Raw genomic sequence first — 26,379 nt, 5'->3', positions numbered from 1 at the left:
GCAAACCTGCAGAGGATTGCTTGGTAAAGTCCCAGAGTCAACCCTGGGACATTTATGAGAAAAAAAGCATAGGGTTGGGTTGGAATGCTTGTGTCTCTAATGGAAAAAACTACCTTTTCAGACTTTTTTTGCCAAAGCATTTGGTTTAACTCTAAAACCAGTATGTTCCTGTGTAAATAGAAGTTGACACAGGGAAGGGAGCACTTTACCTACTATTAATCCCCTGTGACCAAGATGGCAAACTCCCCATCTCTCTCGGATATATCTATATCGATTTGTTTCTCCTGAGAATAGCCTGCATCGTTATAAGCTTGTGGCACTGCAATTAGTAGCCCCAAAGAGTCCACCAAGCAGCAGCAAATGCTGCCCCATTTATCTTTTGATCAGTAGCGAAGGCACCAACCCAATGCAACAACTGCTTTGCAATCTTCATTGACAAGGTTGTGGGCAGGGGTCAGCCCCGGCAGACCCTTGTCAATTACAGTGGGTGAGGGAAACATCCTCTGGCATCCAAACGGCTGGCTAGAGCATCTGTGCCTAAGGGCTGGGGGGGGGGGAGGATGTTGGGGGAGAAGAGAAGAGGAAAGGAAGGCAATCTGGAACCCATAAGCTCTCTTGATGTTTGCATTATCGTGAAGGACTGCATTGGTCTGCGCACGGCCCCTCCCCTGGAACGCCTTACCCTATCCGTAAAGGGCATTAACAACATTTTCATAACGTCCCTCCTCTCTTTAGCCCTTTAGGAAGGGTGGAGGGAAAGGAGGGTGAATAAGCAGATCCTTGAAGGTTGGAGCAACTCAGAAAGCCTCTGCCGCTCTGGAAGCTGTGGGGCTTTTTTTTGGAAGGGTCCCACCCTTAAGGTTGCCCCATTTGAACCTCGGGTCACCTTGGCTTGGATGCACCATGGCCTGTTAGATCCAAGTCCTTGCCTCAGCGTCTACTGAGAGGGAAGGGAAGGAGATTCGCAAAGGATGAAAGAGGAAAGCATGTGCCCAGATTCACCGGAGGGGAGCCTGGTGACCAGCGAGGAGGAGAGCGAGAGGGTCCCCAAAAAAGGCCTGCGCAAGAGGACCCAACTAGGCAAACCCTTGGCCTCGGCTCCCCTGCAGGAGTGCAGCGCCCCCTCGCCCCAGGGGAAGCGCAGCAAGCGCAGCCCTGTGCCACAGACCTTCGAGGACATGCACACGCAGCGGGTGATTGCCAACGTGCGGGAGCGCCAGCGCACCCAGTCGCTGAACGATGCCTTCGCTGAACTGCGCAAAATCATCCCCACGCTGCCTTCCGACAAGCTCAGCAAGATCCAGACACTCAAGCTGGCAGCGCGATACATCGACTTCCTCTACCAGGTTCTGCAGAGCGATGAGCTCGACCACAAGATCTCCAGCTGCAACTACCTGGCCCACGAGAGGCTCAGCTACGCCTTCTCCGTCTGGAGGATGGAAGGGGCCTGGTCCATGTCAGCATCCCACTGAGACCCACCGGGAAGGTATGTCCTCCTCCATGCTCTTCTCCTACCTTGCACTTCTTCTCTAGGCTGAGTTCCAGGACCAGGGCATGGTTAGCTGCAGACTGCTCTTTAACTGTAAAAAGTTATAGTGCACATACAAAAAAAGCACAACTTTGGGCATGTGCAAAATATCTTTCCAATCACCAGTGAACAACCATAACCAGTTGCCAGATATCTGCAACTAGGCATAAGGGCTTTCTGGTCAGAAGGCTGAAAAAACATGGTACCCTGACAGTCTTTAGATTTGAGCAGTTTTAGACTACACAGAGACAATGTGGAAGTTGAAAGTGGCACATTCCTGCAACCGATGGACACATGCCTTTCTTTCATCCCACAGTCACTTCTGGTCCCCAGACCTGCTTGCCAGGAGAAGATAGTGGGTAAGGAATAACCACACTACAGGCAAATGACTCCTCTCTCTAAGACACCAGCATAAAACAATGTGCACACTGTCATTTGTCCCCTGTAAAAAAACTAAAAAAAAAATCTCATGGCATTTCATGAAGACATTGAGCAGGGATACAAGAACTGCATCCTAAGCACACTTCTTTGGAAGCAAGCCCCTCTGCATTTGGTAGGACTTGCATTCAAAAGATGGTGCTTATGACTGTGCAGAACTTTGCATGGGACTGGGGGGGAAAGGTAAACTTGGGTCAGCAACTTGGGTTGTTGTTTTGTTCCTGGATTTCAGTAGTAAAATCCACCACAAACTGCTGGATATGCCAAGCAGGTGCTGGATCTCAGCTGAAACCGACATGCTTGAGCTGGGCATTTTTATGTGTTTGATTAAGCTCAGCCTATATGTTCATGTGTATTCAAATTTCATGAACCATTTATTTCTATAAATGGTATTTATGTAAGCAGAAATGCCACAAATATGTATCATTTTCTGTGCCTGATGCAGTGCCAGCCCAAGACGGTCTCTCTCTCCCCCTCTCTCTTGGTGCCTTAGCAGAGCCCACCGAGACCAACATTTTTGTAAAGTCTCACTTCACCATTCAGATACCGATTCCTGCCAATGGCTTGTCCACAAATCCAGATAAATTCAGAGATGGTCAGGCCCAGAAGATGCCTTTATCCTTTTAAATGAAGAGCTGGATTATAGGGAATTAAGTACAAATTGCTTTCTGTTTTGGCTGTAGGTTGTAATCCAACGTCAGTCATATTTAGAGTAGAGCCACTGAAATGAATCGAGAGGACTAAATTGTGCCTTCTGATTTCAATGATCCAGTTTGGAGTATGACTAATGTTGTATACAATGTTTTATCTTTATTTTGTGTTTGGAAGGCAGACCCATTCCATATCGCCTTTATAAGCAGGCCAACAAATTTTTCACCAGGGACACATTGCATTCATCCATTTCTAATATAAATATAAAACCTGCACTCACTGAAACGTACATCCAATCCCCCACAATTCTCCTCCATATTAAACGCATTCATAATGAGGCAAATAGGCATGCCAGAGCCCCAAACACGGTTCATAACATGACTTGCAGAGCTATCCTGATTTTTGTATATTATGCACAAACCATCTTTTCATGTTCCTGCAAGAGAAGCCAGCTCTGCTGTTCCCAATTCACAGACTTGGAAATGGAGGCTGATAAAAAGAGCCAATCTGCCGGTCAAGCAAAGACACATGATCGCCTGGATGCCTGTTCATGTGCCTGCCCTGGATAACAATGGCACCTGATCATTATTTCTATGTGTGAAAATGATGTATACTTCCCTCAGAATAAAACCACACTTTTGGCATTATATAAATGTAAACAGCTAGCATCTCCTGCTTCCATATGTGTAATCACAAACATGGATTAAAACTGCACCACTGCAGATATGGTTTTAAATTGGGATGCCACAAATAGATAAGACAAACTTTATTCGCATTAGCCAACGGCCATAGCAACATAAAACAAGCAATATATACAAATAAAATATATACAAATAAAAAAGACAGCAATGGGTAAAAAGGGCAATCAAATGGCCAAGATTATCATTCAGATAGTGGCCCTTAATCTCATTGCACCCTCTATAAACCTTTGCTGTTGTCTGATCATTTTTTATGCCACAAATATTTATGCGCTCCTTGCTGCCTCAAGTAGACCTTAAATGCTACCCCACTTCCCTCTGCAGTTAGGGTCAACATTTTTAAAAAGTCTCACTGAACCATTTGGACATAAATTCCTGCCTTTATCTATTATTTTCTTGCAGAGGCCAATGATTTCCTTTGGACATGGTTTTAAAAATCATGGCAGGCTTGGGTAAATGCTGCTTTTGAAAAGCACCCAAAATTCAGCCGTCTGAAGCAGCTTGCATCACTTTGCTGCGTGGTATGATTGGCTCAGTTTTGGTGCATTAAACTGCAAATTTCCTGCTGTAAATTCATAGCCTGAATAGTCAGGGAGCCAGTTTGCAATTATTACCATCAGATCCACACACAGCCACCCAAAAATTTTTGCAGGGTGTTGCGCAAAGAAGCTAAACACACATTGGATGTACAGAAAGGCTTCTATGCTCTTGAACAGGAAACATGATGCACAGATATGCCTACCTCAGTTAATAGATGCACATGAAATGCACTGCAGAACAAAGATTCGGATCTGCATTGCAAAACAGAATCATTGTAAAACAGCAAGTGGGGAGGCAGAAATACCGAGGCAGGTTTTAGACACCCCTAGTTGGCTGCATTGCTTGACAGCCTGACAAGTCTGCTGTGACTTTAAGGGTTTCCAGGAAGGAAGAATTTCACTAGCTGTGATCCCTTCCCCTGCCCCCCCCCCAACCTGGATTTCTCTCATTTAGAAACTGAAGAATCTGGTCCTGGCTGACACTAAGGTTGCCCAGGGAGTTAAAGAATATTATAAGGTTACTTATTCATATCAAACAGGTATCTGATGCCAAGACCAAAAAAAGGGAAACTTGCACTAACGTACCCCAAAATTCTGCAACAAGGAAAGCATAATTCTGTGACCCATATAAGATATGGGCAAAATTTCACAACCTCTCTTCTTTTGCATCATTTATCCTACATTTTATTCTTCCTTTGCATACATTTCCCCGCACCTGTTATTTGAAGTTATTTGAAGTGATGCAAATAACTATGTGACAGAGCAGGGAAGCCCAGTCTTCTGGTCGCCAGAACTCTTGTTCAGCAAGCATAGTCTTGCAACCATAAGGACTAGAAAGCTTAGGGTAGGGGAAGAGATAGTGGTGGTGGCGCATCTGCTTTGGGTGCAGGTGGTCCCAAGGTACAAATCCTGGCATCTCCAGGTAGTGCTGGGAAGTAATTCTGTCAGAAACCCTGGAGAGCCACTGGCAATCCGTGCCAAGAGTACTGCGCTTGAGCTGGACAGACCAGGCATCTCTCTCTTCAGGAGCAGCTTCCTATGCCTTATGAAAAAAGAAAGCAAGCCAGGATCCACGTGGCCCAGTCCTTACAGCTCTGCTTCCTAGTGCTTAAAGACTTGGGGCAGAGGCCCAGGGCGCAACTCTGCATAATATTTGCATATGCTGATTTCTATGGATAGATGCCTCTGATAAATTGCAGTGGGGAGCAGAGGTCTCACCCGGATGAAATAGGGAAAGTGAATATATATTTTTTTTAAAAAAGGGGAGGCAGGAGATGCGAGGTCTGCTGCAAAAGAAACGAGACGTGGGCCCTCTAGGCCACCTCCTAAATACTCCCCTGCTCAAAAGTTAAGTTCCACTGAACTTTAGGGCTACCAAAACTCCAAGTAAGCATGCAGAGGATGGAAGCTTTCAAAAATGAAGGCTGCAATCTTGTACACATTTAGATGGTTAGTTAAGTCCCATGGAATTCATTGGGACTTACTTCCAAGTGAAGCTGCACAGAAATGTGCTACAAACTCCACAGTCAATATTCCAATTTTGCAGGTCTGGGTCCCCCCCCCCCCCCAGTGAGGAGAGGTTTCTGCAGAATGCTGCTTGACATTTTAAAAGACAACCCCGTCCACCTCCGATCATTCTGTTGACTTCTTCAGTATATAGCCTGCTTTTCTGGACCAGCTGCTCCCCAAAGCAGCTGACCAACACCTTTATAAAAATGGGAACATTTGATTTCAAATTGAAAACTAGCAAGCAGAAATATATATCAAAATCAATGCTTGTAAAAACAGGAAATGGCATCAATTCTTCAAAATAATGAGAAATGATTAAATTAAGTAGCTTGCCCTGTTCTCCTAATGGGGTCAATGGAACAAATTTGATGCATCACCCTGCCAACACCCTGCAAAGGAATTTCAGAACCATGTAGGTGCAACCCTGGAAATGCCAAATCTTACCTCGGACAGTGGCATCACCCGCAAAAGTGTACATTCAAAAGCACACACTCCAGGATCAGCTCTGCACATGCTGGAACAATCTTCTTGGTTAGCATGTCCCATCCATGGCTTAAGCCCCTGGGATGGGATGAAAACAAAACAGGGCAATTAATGCCGAAGAAAACGGTGATTGCTCTTTGAGATTGCTGCAGGCAGAGTATCACCCGGAAAGAGGAAAGTATATCAGACCTAGCCTGATCTCTGACCCTGTGGCTACTCTCTCCCACAGGGCAATAACCTCTCATGATGCCCCCCCCCTCGGCTGAATTCAGTTTTTGTTTTCTGCCATATGTTGGAAAAATATTGTCTGCTGCCGGAGGAAGGAGAGCTGCAGCATGGGGGTGGGGGAATCTAACCAACCTGAGAGTCTTTCCCCTTGGCCCCTCAACCTTCAGGATGAGTCTGGGTAACATTAGCTCCGTGGTCATTCAGTCAGGAGGACAACACCCCTCAGCTGGGCTACAGTTAGAACTGATGCAAGCCCGAGACTGATGGCCTATGGAGGTTTCCATTTTCTCTAGGTTGGTTCTTCGTACCTTGACAATGATCATGGGCACCTTGCAAGCCAGCGCAAAGTACTTACAGTAAGTTCCAAATATATACAGCACGTACTGGATTTTTGTAGCCTGTGAGTCCCATGATATAGGGACGCGGGTGGCGCTGTGGGTTAAACCACAGAGGCTAGGACTTGCCGATCAGAAGGTTGGCGGTTCAATTCCCCGTGACGGGGTGAGCTCCCGTTGCTCGGTCCCTGCTCCTGCCAACCTAGCAATTCGAAAGCATGTCAAAGTGCAAGTAGATAAATAGGTACGGCTCCAGCAGGAAGGTAAACGGCATTTCCGTGCGCTGCTCTGGTTCGCCAGAAGCAGCTTAGTCCTGCTGGCCACATGACCCGGGAGCTGTACGCCGGCTCCCTCGGCCAGTAAAGCGAGATGAGCGTCGCAACCCCAGAGTTGGTCACGACTGGACCTAATGGTCAGGGGTCCCTTTACCTTTACTAAGTCCCATGATCCATGTGCTCAGTCCTTCCATTAGAATCAATGGGGCTTAAGTAGCAGCTAACATTGGCCAGGCTGTGAGTGCATAAGGAACAATCCTCAGTCCTGCTCAGATCCATCAGTATTGCTACCCGAGTAAGCAGCATCTGATTGGGGCAGACATCAGAGGCATTACTACCCTACACATTTCCTCTTTTTCCTTTCTGCAGTGCAAACAACTCTCACAAATCCAAAGCACAGGGGGAAATAAAGAGAAGTCCCCTAATCAGACTTTAGGCAAAGAAATCTTGGAGCACTTTGTGCTCCTGGATGCTGCAAATAGGTTCTTTCTGCTCTTGAAATTCTGTTAGAAAGGCTGGAGCTGCACAAGCTGTGGGAGACTTCTGTGTTAGTAGCTGTAATTATGCCACAGGCCTGGTTCCCCAACTGAAGCACCCATTCACTTCAATGGGACTTGCGAAGGTCGTGCTTTAGGACTTCTTGTCTGCACTGCCGAATTAGTGCATGCCCAGTGTCCCCTTCTCCACTTGTCCTGTGGCTCCTTCGCTGTGCCACATGCAGCAGAAGAGCCGTAGCGCAAAGACGGAGCATCTGCTTTGCACACAAAAGGTCCCATGTTCAGTTTCTGGCATTTCCTGGTACGGCTGGGAGAAACCTCAATCCAAAATGCTGGAGAGCTGCTGCCAATTAGTGTAGACAATACTGAGCTAGATGGGCCAACGGTATGACTTTGGAGAAGGCAGCTTCTTGTGGTCCTGGGCTCACCCTAGATTCACTACACTACATTTGAGTTTCAGATGTTTTCAGGAGGAAAGTTGGTGGAACCACCTGCCACCTGGTTCCCATTTAACCACCTAGGTCCTTTGGTTTAAGTGGCATTTTGCTTATTTATTTTCCCACTTAATTTATTTTCCTCTGGACTGTTGCCATTTTTAAACCTGCCAATCAAACAACTCATGGCAGTGAGCGCACAAGGAGCAAAATGACTTCAGTTTTAAAAAACAAAAGATGAAGCTGTATTGCAACAAAAATAGCAAAACCAATACACGGTGAGCTAAATTCAGAGCCATCTAACCCATCCATGCTCACTATTAAAATGAAAGAGCAAGCAAAGCATTTCCCTGCCACCTCCAAAATGTAGCAAGTCTTGCATTCCATCAAGTTACCGATGGGAGAATGTTTCAGAACAAGATTAGAGAAGTCCTGTAATGCAGAACATCGAAAGGAGTATAGCATCTAGATCAAGGGAAGTAATAGCGCCACTGTATTCTGCTCTGGTCAGACCTCACCTGGAGTACTGTGTCCAGTTCTGGGCACCACAGTTCAAGAAGGACACGGACAAACTGGAACGTGTCCAGAGGAGGGCAACCAAAATGGTCAAAGGCCTGGAAACGATGCCTTATGAGGAACGGCTAAGAGAGCTGGGCATGTTTAGCCTGGAGAAGAGGAGGTTAAGGGGTGATATGATAGCCATGTTCAAATATATAAAAGGATGTCACATAGAGGAGGGAGAAAGGTTGTTTTCTGCTGCTCCAGAGAAGCGGACACGGAGCAATGGATCCAAACTACAAGAAAGAAGATTCCACCTAAACCTTAGGAAGAACTTCCTGACAGTAAGAGCTGTTTGACAGTGGAATTTGCTGCCAAGGAGTGTGGTGGAGTCTCCTTCTTTGGAGGTCTTTAAGCAGAGGCTTGACAACCATATGTCAGGAGTGCTCTGATGGTGTTTCCTGCTTGGCAGGGGGTTGGACTCGATGGCCCTTGTGGTCTCTTCCAACTCTATGATTCTATGATTCTATGATTCTATGAAAGCTACTTTATACCGAGTCAGACCACTGGCCCATCTAGTTAAATTTACTGCCTTTATATCCCAGCCTCTTTTCATCACGGAACTCAATGTGCCCTTCATTGGACTCCCAGGTGGTCACCCATTCAGGTACTAAACAGACCCAGACCTGCCTAGCTGCCGCCAGGTGTCTGCCTCACGTACCTTTAGGCCAAACCCTGGCATCTAGCTCAGTACTGCCTCTAGCAGCTCTCACTGTTCCCTGAAGATCAAGGGAGGAGCAGAAACACTGTCTCTTGATCTTCAGAAAATAGTCCCTACAGAGCAAGAGACCTCATCTGTCCTCCTCATCACTGCGCTGGGCTGGGCTAGGAGAGGAACCTCTCCTCCTAGCTTAGCACTGCAACAGGAACATCACTGCTGCTACAAGATTTTTGCACACAGGAAAGAGGATGGGGCCGCACCAGAGGGAGATGGCGCACCTTTGCAAGAACATTGGGGGGAAGAGGAGGAGGTGCCTGATTTTGGGAAAGGGCTGCTAGGCCACCAGAAGTAGCTTTGCAGCCTTTATATATATACCTGGGCCATATGCAGACTGTGGGTTCACCACCCCTGTGGTAGAGTCTCAGGAGAGGTTTTTTTCCCCAGCCCTACGTGGAGATGGCAGAGACTGAAGTGGAGATCTTCTGCTGGCAAAGCTGGTGCTCTTCCAACAAATGATGGTTCTTTCCTAGAACAGATTTGAAATGAACAGCTGTGATGGATACTAATTTGATTAACCATAGTATTTGTTGCTACTGGATTTAAAACCAAAACCAAAATGCGCAAACCTTACAAAGACAAGTTGGGGTCTATAGGGGGTGGGATTCACTGGATGTATGTTGCATCATCATGAAATCTGGAGAAACTGCCCTCAAATAGGCTCTAGCGTACCAACAGGGTGATTTTCCTTCTCCTTTAATTATTTATGGTGCAATGCATGCTCACTCAGAAGTTAAATCCCATTGTGTTCAATGGAGTTTAATGTCAATAAGGTGTGCACAGGATCTTAACCTCAAACTGAGAACTGGACTACAATCCCAAAGAAATTGGGAATGTGTGTGTGGAAAGTGTCTCAGAAGATGCATGCCAGGTTACAGCATGCATCCCCAAAGGCCAGTTCCATCCCCACTTTTAGCCCGCTTGCTGAAGGGAAGCAAATAGTAGGTGGCCCAGATTAGGTGGAAGTCAGTTCCCAACCTTCATGATCACATATGGTGCCAATGCTTCATTGAAGCATGTAGGAAGCACATATCAGTTTTTGGCTGGCAAACATCATTTTGACTTAAATGTTTTCCTGCAGCACTCTCCCCCCACCTGCTGCATGCTCCCAGCACATGCACAAACACATGCTCACTTTCCCATACTTTAATTATTACCCAAGTTTATGTATCAAAGTGATTCTGAATAAGAGAATACCACATACCTTATCAACAATTGGTGCTATTCAACCAAGTGTCACTTAGAGTAGACCCCCTTGAAACTGATGAGCATAACAAACTTAAGGTCATTTAATTCCAGTAGATCTACCCTGAGCAAAATTTAGCTGCATAACACCTATCATGAAATTCAGAATAAAATGAATCACAGTACATAGCTCTGAGGTCACATTTCAGGGAAAGCCTCCGAAAAGAAAAATACCAAAGCAAGAGTCTGAAGCTTAACACGGCTGGTGCTTGCCTAATATAAGTAGGAAAGGTGTTTCATAAGGCAGGTGCTGCAACCCCTTGCTCCCGATTATCTTGGAGGGGACATCAAGAGCACAGGGCTCTGCTCAAAAGGTGACTGGACAGAAGCACATGGCGTAAGGCATTCCATGAGATATTAATACCACTAGGATGTGGGAGAAGTTCTATACTGTTTGCATTTTAATAAGAGACTACCTAATTCACACTCCTTGAATCCAAACACAAGAAATTTGCACTTTTCTGAATTTTGCAGTGCAGTTCCCCAACCTAATAATGGGTACAAAATTCATATATTCAGGGGAAATGTGCATAAATGCATACATTTGTGAAAACACCACACAAAAAATGCATTACATTAGGTGAAATTGCTTGCAATAATATTAGGTGAACTTCACACAAAAATGCTGACAATTTTTTCATGTTTTTTGTTTTTTTTTAAAAAACCGAATGGCTGCCGGAATGTGGAAAGCTGAATTTAAGGTTGCAAAGATGAGAAATTGAGGCAAAACAAAACTGACGTATTTGTCAATCCTTAATATCACCCATGCCACCCAAAGCTACCAAAAATGTTTTAAAAAGCAAGAATTCCATGAAAATAAAGGGCAGAAACTGCCAATGCCCCATTTATGTTCCCAGAAGGAATTAGCATGGATATGAGAGGGTGCTCAGAAATCATGGCGGAGCACCAGGGAGGGGGCTGCTATATAACTCAGACCCTGGAGAAGTATAGGCTTGTCCCTGTGGGATGAAACCAAAGCCTCTCAGATCTGGGTTTGGTTCTCAGTGGGTTGTGTTGTTGTTGCTGTTGTTGTTAAACCTAGGATAGTGGGTGCTTTTGGACTTTAGCACTTCCTGCCAGGATCACACATATATTCAAGTAGATGCCGATAACGCCCTTTGCGCAATAAGAATGCATCTTCATAACTCACCATAAAAGAAAAAGGCTACGTTGCAATAAACAACAATGGCTAAACAGTGCTATTGCATAACGGATCCATTTCCAGTAAAGAAATAAGTAGGACTTTGTGTGGTAAGATAAAAACCACTCGGCAGTGATGTTGTATAACGTCTGCACAAATTCCGTGAAAGCAAATCGAAGAGATTACTCAACGTTCGCTTTGTCTGGAAGTGACCACTGGCTCCTTTCCAGGGTTCGCATTTGATTGAAGGCAAAAACCCATTTCTTCTGAAGTGAAATTCCAGTCATCCCTCGGCTGGAACCCTGGAAAGCCCCTGCCAGTCTGTGTGGACAGCGCTGAACTAAATGGACCAATGGGTCGGATGTGATACAAGGCAGCTTCCTACATCTGTGGGGCAGGCTGCAGTTAATGACAGAAAGGCACCAGGTGCACAGGTGGCAGAAAGTTTTGTCATTATGCTTAATAAATTCCCAGGTTGTCCCCAGGCATTCAAAACAAGTTTCACAGATAATGTTCCAGCAAACTACAGTGGTACCTTGGGTTACAAACTGAGCTAACCCAGACGTAGTGTTGCTGTTGTTGTTTAGTCGTGTCCGACTCTTCGTGACCCCCTGGACCAGAGCATGCCAGGCACTCCTGTCTTCCACTGCCTCCCGCAGTTTGGTCAAACTCATGGTGGTAGCTTTGAGAACACTGTCCAGCCATCTCGTCCTCTGTCATCCCCTTCTCCTTGTGCCCTCCATCTTTCCCCACATCAGGGTCTTTTCTAGGGAGTCTTCTCTTCTCATGAGGTGACCAAAGTTTGGAGCCTCAGCTTCAGGATCTGTCCTTGGGTTAAGAACTTTGCCCCGGGATGAGAACGGAAATCATGTGCTGGCAGCACGGCAGCAGCGGGAGACCCCATTAGCAAAAGCGCTCCCCAGGTTAAGAACAGTTTCAGGTTTAGAATGGACCTCCGGAACGAATTAAGTTTGTAACCCAAGGTACCACTGTATTGCTCAATTCAAGTCTTTACAGTGGGGCCAGAATCTGGCCTGATTCACATATCACTTATCTTTAGGCAGGCAAGCCGCAGGGGGATGCTGGATTCTATACTAATCTCTCTCTTCACTCTCTCTCTTCACTCTCTCTCTTCTCTCTCTCTCTCTCTCTCTCTCTCTCTCTCTCTCTCTCTCCTCCTATGCATTGTGCAAGTTTAGACTTAAGATACAAGCAGCCCTAGCCTGCTAATTCTGGAGGGATGTGGCCTGGGTGACACAGCAGGTCTCCTTGCCTCCTGATGCAGCTAGCCAGATACAAGAAGCAAAGCACAACTAGGATACATTCCCACGGCCTGTGTACTCAGCATCTCCCTCCCTCAGGCACCTGCTCCCCACCCTTCATGGCAGGCAAGAAGGGGCAAGCAAAAGGGCCACGGAAGGAAGAGGCAGGGCCACAGCTACCTTTTCTCTCTTTTTAAATCAACATATTAAAGGGCAATGAAGTGGCAAGCCTGCAGCAAGGGTCGGTGCAGCACATGGAACATGTGAAGTCTGTGCCCAGAGGGCTTATGGTCCATCTACATCAGGGATGGGGAACATCTTGCTCTCCAGATGTTGCAGGACTCCACCTCCCATCAGCCCCAGTCAGAAAGACCAAGGCTTATTAGAGGGTGATGCTGGGGGCCGTTGTCTAGCAACTTCTGGAGGGCCAGAAGCTTCCCCACTCAGGTCAGCATTAGCTGCACAGATATCTAGTGAACTGGGAGATTAGATCAGTGATTCTCAAAGGATGTGGCAGGAGAGGATGACAAGTGTGGCAGGATACTTTTTCAAAATGAGAGCAAGAGCATTGGCTATTCTTCTACAGTTCTCCATATTGTTGTGAACAGGGATGTTCAACTTGGACAAATATGAAAGACTGGAAAAGAGAAAGGCTTCTTTCTCTTTCTGTTGAGGAGAGAGTCTGTCTCAAGTAAGACCCAAATGTAAATGAGATTACCCAGCAAAAGCACGCTCACTCCTCTCGCTGAGTTTGTATACATACTTATTGCAAGAGGCTTGTTTATAATTATATTTTGGGAATGATTCATGTTCCTCTGTAGCTGCATTGTTTTATACTTTCTGGTTGTCCTGTGATCTTATTATAAAGTAGTTGGGTTCTGTGCTATAAATCATGCACTGCTGGTTGTTTGTTTTTGTTAACAATAAAAAATTCAGTGCGGCACCAACTATTATTATTTTTTATTCTGAAAGAGTAGCCCAGAGAAAAAAGGACCAATGGATTAGATGACCAGTTTAAGGGTGGGATAGTCTCTGGACAATAGGCAGAGAAGCACAGCAAAATGGCTGCTCTGCTGGAAAGATTGTGCGAAAGCAGGTGGTGGCAGAGTGGGGTGGAGAACAGGGAGCTTGGCAAACAGCGAGCATCTCCCAGCCCAGATTGTAGCACGTCCACACTGCTACTTTTTATACCAGTTTAGCTACTAAGGTTTCTTCCCTGCGCCCCATTGTGGTTTCATTAGGGTGCTGTGCTAATCCCAAACACCCTCTAAGCTACAGTTCCCAGGGCTACGGGGGGGGGGGGGGAGGCAGGGGGGAGAGAAGAGGGAATGGCTGTTGGTCATACATGTCAGCTCAATACGGCACGTTTTACTTGAACGTCTCTTCCACTCCAGCTCATCATATTTAGCCCTGCCACTGTGCTTCAAAGTGCTCAGAGCACTTCACAGATCTCCTATGAAGATTTCCTATGAAACGAATGAAGCTTAAAGTTTCAGGGCCCCGATCCTAGAGGCAGTGGCGGAGCATTCTTTGCTGGCACCCAGGGCAGGTACATGTGTGCCAGGTGCGGGAACTGCCTTGTGGGGGGAGGGCGCACTGCTGGAACGATCTCCACCCACCGGAGCTAAGTGGGGCCGCACTGCACTGCACTGCACTGCCCAGCCAGTGCCACCCTGCTTTGAGGAGTGCACTCACGGCGCCCTACAAGCCCAGCACCACTTTGCAAGACTTGCAAAAACAGTGCGGGCTGCCAGGGTGCGGGCCTGTTGCATCCTCCTCACCCACTCTCCAGCTGGATGACATTGTGAGGAATACCCCCTCCCAAAAAAACCCTGCACCTGGGGTGATGGTGCCCCAGACTTGCCCATGCCCCAGAAACGACCTTCATCCACATGAAGTAGCACCACTCAAATTGGTTTTTGTTGCTGTATATATTTCAACAATCCCAGAGTTTGAGAGTCAGGAGCACAGATGTTGTAAAAGTGTGGTGATCTGTCATGCAACAACCCCATTGAAGAAGAGAACCTTATTGGTTGCTAAGGGGCCCCCATGACAACTCAAGTTCCAGGGCCCAAAAAATGCAGGTCTGCCACTGCACAGCTGCATTAGATGCTTACTAACAACCATGTAAGGTTGACCAGTACGATCATCCTTAAACTGCTTAGGAGAACCAGAAGCCTTCCTTTTAGGAATTGTAGGTAGAGAAGCACACAGGCAGAATCAAACATTATTCTTATATGCTACAACTGCAGTGAGAATTATTAGCCCAATGATGGAAACAGGAAGAGATACCATTGAAAGAAGAGTGGCAGATGAAATTAATGGACTATGCCGAATTGGCGAAAGTGACTGGGAAAATTTGGAACCAGTAGGACCAGAATTTCTTGAAAGACTGGAACAAAATTATGTTGTATTTGAAAGATGACTGTAAATAACTGACATCGCTAATAGGGTTACAAGAACCTTTGTAGGCTTAAATTATCATTTATTACTAAATGCAATTTACAAATTGTTTATTTAAGATTAGGATCTAATAGTAATATTAATAAGAATAAAATGCATATTAGAGATTAAGTTGGAAAACCATTAGTCGAGGAGGAGGGAAGTTCTAGACTTATATAGCCAAATGGTTTTTTTTAATTTATTTATAAGATTGATGTTATGATGGAAAATATTTGGAAAAACCAATAAAAATTATTATAAAAAAATAAAAATAAATGAATTGCTTAGGAGAATCCAGTAAGTTTATGGAAGAGACAATTTAAACCAAGAACTTCCTCGTTCATTGCTCAACCTTCAGGGCCACAAGACTAGATTTTACTTTATTTTTTTTTATTTTTAAAGAACTAGAGAGTCCCAAGAATCCATGCCTAAAATTGCACTGTTAGAATCACTTGTTCAACAACTGCATTATGGTGGAGTGGAAAGAATACCCATCTGATTTTATTCTTATGAAAAGCAGACATGGTCTGCATGATCTTTGAGGGTGCAGAGAGCTGTGGCACTGGAAGACAGCCACCGCAGGGTCATTTTGGGGTGGGGCTTTAAGTGACCACCGTACCAGCAAAGGATGGAGAGCTGCACTGCAGCCCTGTCCCTCTTGGGACTTATCTCCAAACCCCCCCAAACATGTCAGGGCTGACGGAGAAAGAGCATGATGTGGACGACTGAGAGGGGAAGAGCCAAGCCTGTTTTCAAAGAGGGTCCATCCATCTCAGTAAATGCTGGCTTGGGTTTCTTTGTGGGGAGAGGGGACTTTGGCCTTGTTAAATCTTGCATAGAGATTAAAAGGGAGAGGGGTTTCCAGGATGGGCTTTTCAATAAATCTTGGCTGGTGCATCGTTCTCTCATCCCAAGCATTTCACTTTTGAAAGCAGGAAGGTGTGAGTTATTGCTACACATAAGGCCAAACTATTCCATGTGTTCCAATGCATGATTGATTTTCACTTGTCTACATTGTTTTCTTGTTTAATGGCATTCATGGGAAGCGAGTGATCAGGCTCTTGGCAAATGGTGTGGGTGTGTAAACCCCCGTGCTACCACCCCAACAGCCCCCTCCCTGAAGATTGGTATTTGCAGAAGGGCCGTTACTATTGAACATTTTTTTTAATTTTTCCCTCTGCCAATTCCTCCCCCCCACCCAGGAAAAGCATTTCCCCCTGGATCCCCCCCCCCCCCGGGCCTTAATGTTCCTCTTTCCAAGAAGCTCTGTCCAGATTTTTCATCTCTGAGGTGGGCTGGTCCAAGGCACCAGCACTGCAGAGCTCCCAGGCCAAAAGGAAAACCACAGCTTCTACCCCCCCCCCCCGAAAACTTCCACCCAACCTTTTGTGGCTCCCCCCCCTTGTGGCTCCCCCCCACCAGCTTTGTTAACTGCAGCTCCTTTCCCTCACTCCATACAAGTTGAACAGAGCAAAAATGTGTATTAAAATCAATCAATCAATATATCATTTGTAATGGAGGAGGATGGGGGGAAATGTGCCTCCCATTAAGAAAACTCTTAACGGGTTTTATCCCCCACTCCAAAACAATTATTCAAAAGATCTGAGGGTGGTGGTGGGGAAACATGCTTTTAATCCCCGCCCCCCCATATTGCACTTAAACCTAAAGTGGCAAACAATCATAAAACACTAAAATATGAAATGCAAAAGATTTCAACAAAACAAGATAGTAAAAGTCCAAAAATAAAATAAAATACATAGGAGCAGAATATAATAGCGGGATCTCACTAACTAAAACAACAGCAATCTGAAAAAAATAAAAACCCAGCAAAGTAGACAGACAATGCAAACAGGTTCTGCCGACTCAGAATCATCTTTAAAGAGCCGGCTGCTTACGGCCGTTTATTGAGCTTTTGGCTATTTAATGAGCATTCCTTTGAATTTCTTTTCAGGGTAGTTAGGTGGCGTTTATACCAAAGCAAGTGTGATCCTGTGCATTTCCTCACCAATTTCCCATCTTTGGGAGAATTGATTTGTTGTGCAACAGCTCCAATCAACTATAATTGTACTTGAATTTGTATGTGATTTGATCCAGTGTTTTGGGGCTAGTGGCATTTTTAGGTGGAATTTTTTTGTTTTTTTGAAATTTTAACTGCACTGGACTCTTTTGGTTCAGTTTCCTTTCATTCTGAAACAAGTGGCAAGTGCACTCACTGCCCCTTTACAATCAAGCCAGGTTCAAGCTACTTGTTTTAATTTACAAAGCCCCCGAATGACTTAGGTCCAATGTACCTTAGGGATCACCTGAACCCTGTACTCCAACTCAATTACTAAGATCATCTTGAGGAGGATCGTTCGCCATTCCCTGAGTTGGTGGCGCTCACTTGAGAGTGACAAGAAACTGAGCCTTTGGCATCTTTGGCCCAGTGCTATGGAATCCCCTGCCAACTGAGATCCAGAAGGCACCTTCTGTGCCAACTTTTAAACACCTGCTAGCACTACATAGTTAGCTGGGGAATCAACAAAAGACGGATTTCTGCCCAACTGCTTCCTAATTTCAACAGCCTTAGATTCAGGGACAAGCAAGCGTCCCATGACTAGAGGCATCATATGGTGTGCACACTCATTTATTTCATCCCACGTCTCACCTCAAAGAGGTTTGAGAAAACTCTGCAAAACATTTAAGCAGTGAATCCATCCCAACGATCTGCCTGCATCCCGCTTGCTCAAAAGCCCCTGCTGACATGAATGGATTACTTACGCAAGCAGCTTAATGTCGGAGCAGCAACCTTGCACAAGTTCACTGCTCTGATGGGATACCGCCCACCCACGGTGACCACTGATGCGATGAGCAACAGGATGGCCATTTCGAAAAGGTCACTGTAACTGTGTCTCTAAGAGACAAATGCTAAAGCTTTACTCAACCGACTGCATCTCAAGCTGCTGCAAGTACAGCAAGAGCTTCTGACCACATCAGACAGACAGAAACTTAAATATTCCCTATGACTATGGAGAACCAAACTTCTCCTCAACTTCCTTTCCCTTCTTAGTTAGTGATCATGTTGCTTTCTTCTTTCTTACAACCTGTATTTTAAACTTTGTTTCTGAGTCAAAATGCTGAGTTGGTTTGAAAATGCAAGAGAGAACAAACACATGTGGATCTCCTCTGCCTGCAATTTTAGATCTTCTAAAGGCTAAAGGAGATGCACTCCAAATATGATGCTGCCACTGGTGGCCTATTGGCACCACTTTTAAGTGTGCCTGAATTCAGCTGTCAGGGAGAAAAAAGCCACCGCTTTGTAGTTTGGGAAAAGCCCACAGAGGCAGCATCAGCCAAATGCCACAAGTGCATTTAAAAGCACTTTGGAATACCTCCCCCCCCCATCAGATAATGTGCATGGCCCCTTCCAGAAGCTATGCTGTTCCCGCCTTCAGGTGTCATCACATTCCCTTTCCCTGGGTGGGAACTTGGCTCACACTGTTCTGCATCCAGGAGGGCCAACTAGAATAAAATATTGTGGGGGCCCAGGGAAGCCCCGCCCTGCATAACCAATCACATGATGCAGTGCACATACATGATTTCAGTGGGAATGCCCATAAACTTTGTGGGGGTCCAGCCCCCTCAAATATTTCATTGTGAGGGCCAAAGCCCCACAGCCCCTAGAGCTGGCTCCTATGTCTGCATCTAAGTTTGGAAACAACCCCAAAAGGTATCCTTCTAGCCTGCTCCAACACTTTCATTCACACACACAGAGCTCTGCAGTGAAACTGACAAGACTGAGGAAAGCCTGATCAATTTCATGAGAAAACAGAGAGGAAGACTTCGAGAGAAACTGGCATCAGGGAAATCCATATTGTTTCCCCTAAACTTGCCAGTTTCAGTAGAAAGCAGAAAAGGTGTAGGTGGAGAAACTGGTGAAAATTGACAAGGTTTTCCTACATTAGTTTGTTGGGGGAGGAAAAGACGAAAAAGAGAGAAAGATTGGGGTGGGGGGGCACTGCCACTCTTTTCAGAAGGGATCCAATCACACACCAGTGAATTCAGGTTGCACAATTATAGTTTACTGGGAGGTCTTGCTCAACAAACCCACTTCCATTAAAATGGGAGTTTTGTGGTAAGGAAATTGATGGACGGAAATGCACTGGCAAGTGTGAGGCAACGCTTGCTTTGACGCAACTTCATCCAACCTTCCCAAATAAGCAAACCAGAATGAATGTTCATGAAATAACTTCCCTTGTCTAACATCCCTGCAAACAAATCAGGATGAATGCTCCACAAACAGTTCCTCTGGAAGTGTTCTGTACGCATGGCGATAAATGAAAGAGAAAGGAAGCAGGAAGCTGTTCTCATTCCCAAATGCATACACCCCTGCAAAAATGGCGGGAAGCGGAATTGTCCTTCAGTTACTTCCACTCACAAGATGCACAATGACAGTATAAGAACATTTAAAAATGCATCGTTGCCTTTCACACCAATGGCAGAAGAAACACTCAACTGTGCTTTTAGGGCGTCAGTTACAGATTGCAGACCCAGCCAAGGCTGTCATGTGTAGTTCAGCCCCAACTGGCATGCTTGAAAGCTGACCGCCTTAGCAGCTCATCAGCTGGTCCATTTCTCCTCCTTCCTTGCATCCCAGGAGGGACACAAGAGGGGAAAATAAGGGGAGGAGCAGGCATTGAAAGCGTGAAAAGAAAATCCAAGTAATTTAATGTGATGTGGCTATGCTGATGATTTAGTCCAAGTAATTTAAGGTGCTGATGATTTATGGTGCCGGGGGCCTTCTCTGTGGCTACAATCCCAAGCTCCACAAGTCCGGGCCAAGAGAGATCTGGCTAGCCCCACTTCTAGTTCCCTCAGCCAGCAAGATTTTACTTAATCAGATTTTCGGTGGAAACAGTTAACCAAGATTAAACTGGAAAATAAAAGAGAGTGGCATTTGGATGAGGGTGCTGTGTAGATGCTGCACGAAACTTGTGCTGGCAGCCCCAAGTCCACAATGAAGTGCCCTGTGGAAGGACCCTCCGGCAGGCCTGGCAGGCACAGCTGCTGAAATCCTTTCTCCATGCAGCTTCCAAAAGGTTCAGAATGTCTGATCCTCCCTTTTCTCTACTTTTGGCCCATTAGCCAACATGCAACAAACAAACAAACAAACAAACAAACAAACAAACAAACATTGCAACAGGATGCTTTTACTCTGATGTTTTACCTGTCTCTTATGGCTATTTTCAACACACTTTGTTGTATTCCATTGCTGGACTCCAACCCTCAGCACCCTTAGCTAGCAGGACCAGTGGTCAGGGCTGGTCAGGGCTGATGGGTCAGGGCTGATGGGAGCTGATGGGGGCAATAGCCAGGGACCCCCCTGTGTCCCTGCTCCCCACCTGCCTCCTCACTTTGCCTAATGGTATAGGTCTGGCCATGAGGATGGTGGTTCCTAAGAGGAGCTCAAGAGGAGGCGAGCAAGGACGACTTCTGAGCTTCGCCTCTTTCACTTAACATAAGTGGCAGCCCTGCCACCCCAGACCCGGTGTGGGAGTGTGGTGGTGTGTAGGGACCTTTGATGATAGCTTTACACAATGCATTAGTGCTACATGTAACTTGGAGAGTGGAGTATTCCTGTAACATAAAGAGCTGGACTGTAGGTACTTAGCACTCGTTAGGAGCAGATAAATCTTAAAAGCAAGATAGAGTTACAAAGACTTGCTGATCAATATATATATATAATCCTCATCTGGTTTGTGATCCCTGGAAGGATGGTGGTTTTCAGCTGCTTTCATTTAAATAATAAGGAAATGCAGTTCAAAAGGATCAGCCCTCTCATCTCAAAAGGGTTTTATGCATTTAATTTCCTTTGGAGAACAGGCCCCGGAGAGGACTGGGGAACAGAGAGGCACTAAATATGAGCCAGCCCAGCCAATCAGAAGGTGCAACTTTTAGAGATGAAGGGTTTCCAACAGAAGCAAAAAGGAGGAAGACCTTCAGGCCAGGCCAGTGTCTTCCATATGTCAACATCCTTGAAGGTTTGGGCCTAACCTCCTGAGACTACCCTGAACAAACAGATGATAGTTTAACCTGTTCAGTTGATTGTTATCACTTCAGACTGGAGACAGGGAATTTTATTATTATACATTGCATTTCTTAATACAGCTCTGCCCAAAGGACTTTCAAAGCAATATATAGCATACCAACCAACAATAATGGCATTGAAAAAAATGAACCAGGGCACAAACGAAATTTTTAATGCCTCTGTGCACAGAGAAATCTAGCACATTGTGGTAAGAGTTGTAGCTTACCCTTCTTGACATACTGGTTTTCTATGTGCCGGGTTGAGTGCATTCAATCCTGCCATCTCCCATTGCAGTAGAGGCTAGAAACTTGTTTACCATGCAATGAGCTACTTGCTGAGAGACGAACGCCCAGGCACCCAGATGGCCTCATCCGTTCTGCTTAGCAGGGGGGAGCCATGGTGATAGTACTTGTTGCATGCAGTATAAATACAGACCAGTAGGCCAGGCTGTTTGTTCCTCTCCCATACAAATACCCCCTGTAAGTTGTCAGTTTGAGTTTGCCACTAATTTCTTTTTGTGGGTTTTGTTTCTCCAGGTCCATTCAGGAAGGTGGCCAGCAGGTAACACGCTTCTGCCTCACCCAAGAGCAGCAACAGAGGAACTCTTCTCCAGAGAAACTCAGGGCATATACTCTGTATGATTCTCCATCGCCAGCTCAAAAACGAGACCAAACATGATCACCATCCTCTTGGGGAGAAGAGAGCCCAGCTGAGATCTAGGATGGAGAATCCAGACTTTCCACCATTACTCTGGGAAGAACTGCAGACATAAGCGAGGCAGTGACTCAAAGCAGGCCCAGACTGCTTTTGCTTGTAACAAGCTGATCTCAAAATGTATATCTAGAACTCTTTCGATGAGCTAATTTATTTTTGAATTTGCAGGTTTTAAGAATAATTGTTTTATTTTCAATAGCTTCCTGCTTCCTGGGAGGTTCTTTCCACCTGCTCCCCTCCAGCTATCCACTAGGACCAAAAACAACAGGAATGACTTAAATCCTCTTGAGGTGATCTCCTGTCACCCTCCTTCAACAAGGACTTGAGCTCTAAAAGCCTCACTCCCTCCTCTCCCAATGGTGTTATGGTTATTCCGCTGCCAGAAAAAAACATATTCTGTACATGCTCAGGAGCATTACACTTTTGGTGGTGCTAGTTTATGATTCAAGGCTAAATCCTGCCCCTAAAAAGCAGGACCTGCCCTGGCCTGGTGAGACCCAGCTTCCTCCATTGAGGTCAGCTTGCCCCTTCTAGTGATCCCACAATGGCCCATTCTGGCCCAGGTCTCATTGGGATAAGCACACCTTGCTATTGCCTAACACAGCTACTCACCGCTGCTAAATGGTCACCATATGGTGGTGGGAAATGAGAGAAACCAAATGCTTCTGGGGTGGGTGTGTATCTATCTATCAGCAGCACAGGCTCAGTAAGTGGTGCAGTGGTCATTCTGTCTCCCCAGGGAACCCTGGGAACTGAGGGACTCATAGAATGTAGTTCTGTGAGAATTCTGAGAACCCGCACCAAACCACAATTCCCAGGAACTGTGGGACTGGGTGAGCCATTAATCTTAAAGTAGCCTATAAAACAAACCCAAATTTATACTTCAGACATACTCATTTTTTTCTGAACACAGTGGATTGCAAAGGATGCAAGGCCTTCATTGAGAGACTGCAACTCAGTGGTGGAGCACATGATGTGAACTGCCCTGAGATCTTATGATAAAGGGTGGTATAGAAGTCCTGATGATGATGATGATGATGATGATACTTTGCAAACAATGTCCCAGACATCCGGCCTCCAAGGAATGCATTGCCTGCTGCCATGTGACAGCGACAGATGTGGCACACTCTTTCAAGGCCAGATCTGCTGCCTCCTTGACAGTCCTCCCCATGTTGCATCTACAGTGGCCTCTGGGCAAAGAGGAGGTGCTGCTGGCCTCCTGCCACCCTTGTTTCTGATGTAGATCTTCACTCACTACTGACAAGGAGGTGGGCGCCATTTTGTGGTATGCCTCAGGTGCCAAAACGTCTTGGGCCGGCTCTGGTCGCAGACTCAGTCTCTGGCATCTCCAGGTAGAAGGATCAGGAAACTGATGGTGGCAGAAGAAACCCCTCTCCACCAAGATCCTGCAGAGTTGATAGTTCTTGGAAAATGGCCTGACTGGTCCAAGGCAGCTTTCTACATTCTCTCTTTGCCAGGGTTACTTGGCGACTGTGCTAATATCCCATCATTCCTCTTGTTGGGTGGCTTAAGACTGGAAAATGACACTTCCTCACTAAATGTAACTGACACGTTCTTTGAATTGCTTCACAGGGGGCAGAATAACTGCCGAGCCCTTGCTTGTAAGCTACCTACTGAATTATGGTACATAAACTGGGGGCTTGCAAAAGGGATGAGGCCAGAGGTGACCACTGGAACATATACCATAGAGAGCAGTAGCCCTGGCTACTGACCATGCTTACTGGAGCTGGTGGGAGTTGTAGTTCAGCAGCCTCTGGAGGGCCAAAGGTTCTCCACTCCTGATTTAGAGAGGTGTGGGAAGCAGGCAGACAGTTCCCGTTCCCAGATAGGAGGAGGAGGGAAGGGGGTCACCTGCTCTTGCCTTTAGAAGTAGCTTGATTATCTGCAAAAACCAGAATGGGAAGCTTTTCACTGCCAGCTGGAACATTGCTGGCTCATGCCTGCAGATCCAACTGCTATACAGGCACAGCTGAAGAGGGTGCTAAAACAGCTGGCAACCCTAGCCTCCTGTTTCAAAGAACACAAAGCACCTGTATCTTTGAACAGTTCCCTGATTCTACAAGACAAATGACTATTGTTATGTATGGTTATATGGGTCCCTGGAAAGACATTCAAAGGGCATAAATCCCTTTGCAAATGGCAGGAAGGACGTACTTTGTAATTATTCTGATCTGATAATGCTATAGATGTATAAACATACATATGGAGAAACAGAGGGAGACTTTTTTAAAAAGTTGTTTTGCAATTGTTTAACACCCCCCCCCCCCAATTCAGGGCTTTTGGATCTTGCTAAATCTCAAGCACTTCAAAACACAATAAAAGCTATGATGGTGCCCTTGTTTGCAGATAAGACTAATATATTTTCCAGGATTCAAAAACAAGCCAACATCCTCCACCCAATATAACATGTGATTTTGTAGTAAGAATGTTTTTTAGAGAGCTTTACCAACAAGGCTGTCAGCTTTCTGAACTGCTCCTGCTCATCTGCCTTTAGCTGCTGAAGTTAAGCAAACATTTTAAAAAGTTCAGCAGAAGCCTGGAACTTAGAGGGAAAGCAAGGAGAGCTGTTCCTGCTGTGAAAACAAAGTGCTAAATATCTGCACGATGAGTTGCTACTTAAGGTACAGGAACTGCCAATAATAACGCTGGCAACCCTTTGGTCACAAATTTTACTAGATATACAATTCCAGGCTTTAGATGTGCAGTGTGGATGTGAACCTAGCCTGGCATCACCTCTTCCCCACTGCACACAATACAAACATTATTGTATTGTTTTGTATATTATTGTATTGTATATGAGCAACCCGATTCACACAGAATCTAAAACACAGCTCCAATATTCCACAAAAGTCAGTCTTGACACTCACCTTCCTTGAGCAGCTTTTCATCATCCAGCAGGATGCTGCAAAACTGAGGGACTTGCTGCCTCCATTTCCCCAAGTTTGTTTTCCTAGAATAGCTCTTAAGAGAAGCTTGCTTCCTACTGTCTCTTCCCATCTCCTCTACTAAGCCTAGGCAAGAGCACAGCATCGTTCCCCAGCAGTTCACTTCATGGATTGAGGCCATTGTGACCTTAGAGTAGATTGCACCAATCAAACACATCTCACTTAACTTTTGAGCCCCATCCACCACTAAGTGGGCTGTAGCTACATCTTGCTGCAAGGCTACCTTTTGAGATGGAAAAATGGGCTTGTGGCCTGAGATCAGGGCTTGCACAAATGTACCTAGAGAGAGTTGGGGTTGGAGTGGGGAGAGAGGGTGGTATATGTGAAAAGGAAAGAACGAATGGTAAATGCGATCAATTCCCAGAAGGGCTGCTGTGTTAGCCTCTTGCAGCAAAAAAGCAGGCACAGGAGATGCTAAGCATCTGGGAGGGGGGCAGATTTAGGCATGTGGAACAGCCCCCGGGTGCTGCTGGACTCAGAGCAGCCCCTGCTGCCCACATGCAGCAGCACACACAAGCTGTAGGATGTCAATAGCTGCATAAACAGAAATCCATCAGATACTGTTTTCTCCTAGGAAGCTAGGATGAGGTTCCTGGAAAACTAAGCAGCCCATTGCCGGGGGTGATTTTTATCAACAGAATGGGGTGGTATCTGGAAAGAAGGGATGTTGTGAAGCCTGGCGGGAAAGACAGGAGTTGAGGGAAAGAGGCCGAGTGTAGCTGCATTCAATGGGCGTGACTGAGAGCAGGTAGCTTGAAAATTGAGGTCCAACCTTGTCATACTGCACCTATAGAATGTCTTCTTATCATTCAGATCAGATCTGAGATACAAAGGTGGCAACCCTAGCTGGCATTTATCTTTCTCCCCAGAGAAGATGCTAACTGGGAAGAGTTATAAAGAAACCTCCCTGGGGAAGTCCCCCTCCACAAATGGAGAACCCCTGATGACATGGAACCATCTCTCTGTTCCCCTAAAAGTGTAACAAACATACACCCCTCAGTTGGGAGAAGCCATCATTCAAGAGTCACAGAGCATATGCTTGGCACAAATAAGGTCGCAGGTTAAATGGCCAGAATCTCCAGTTAAAGGATGCCTAATAAAATGGCTGGCAAAAACCTCTGGGCTGAGCAATTGTGGTTATGGAGAAATGGGTGGGATTACTAGACCATGAATAAACTATGGAGGTTATTTGTCCATTTGACTTCCCCGAAGAACCATGGGGACCATAGCTTGCCTCTCACAAAGCTACACTTCCCAGCACCCTGGAATCTCATAATGCTGCAATGAGGGGGGAAAAAACCACTTTCCAAGGCTGGCAGGAACGTGAAGTGTGTGAAAGGAGCCCTGGAACTCCCATAAACCAGCATTTCCTCCTGCAAGCGGCTTTGTGTTGGAGCGCCTTCTATGATGATGTAGAGAGTTTGACCTCTGGGTGTCAAAAATGCTCCATTTCTCAGACTTTCTTAGTAATCGGGGAATTTTAGTGCTTAACATTCTGGCTTTCTGGCTCATGTTGCAGCCAGCACCCTAACGATCCCGATACCCCTGCGAGTGTGACTCAGTCCTGCATCCTAATATGTGTAACAACATCACCGCCACGTCTGGAAGTAATTAAATGTCTCCGCACTCTTGTCATCTGACTTCCTGTTGC

The 26,379-nt window shown here is 45.8% G+C and overlaps 1 long non-coding RNA gene and 1 pseudogene across 2 annotated transcripts in view; one reads left to right on the top strand and one right to left on the bottom strand.

The window, feature by feature from the left end:
- LOC308468541 overlaps positions 1-25,050 on the bottom strand; it is a 53,495-nt gene extending 28,445 nt beyond the window's left edge. Inside the window, exons 1-3 of the long non-coding RNA XR_013981707.1 lie at positions 24,651-25,050; positions 9,210-9,360; positions 5,808-5,924 (exon numbers count right to left, since the gene is read on the bottom strand). This is a non-coding gene — a long non-coding RNA (uncharacterized lncRNA). The remainder of the gene's footprint in view (positions 1-5,807; positions 5,925-9,209; positions 9,361-24,650) is intronic.
- Positions 681-24,116, top strand: LOC308468451 (twist-related protein 2 pseudogene; annotated as a pseudogene). The gene is made up of 2 exons (XR_013991568.1): positions 681-1,486; positions 21,585-24,116. The product of XR_013991568.1 is annotated as a twist-related protein 2 pseudogene (transcript).
- Positions 25,051-26,379: the final 1,329 nt, after the last annotated feature.

This window comes from Podarcis pityusensis (genome assembly GCF_964106645.2).
Source record: "Podarcis pityusensis genome assembly, chromosome: 2".
NCBI classification, from domain to species: Eukaryota; Metazoa; Chordata; class Lepidosauria; order Squamata; family Lacertidae; genus Podarcis; species Podarcis pityusensis.
This window is presented reverse-complemented; position numbering and strand designations above follow the sequence as displayed.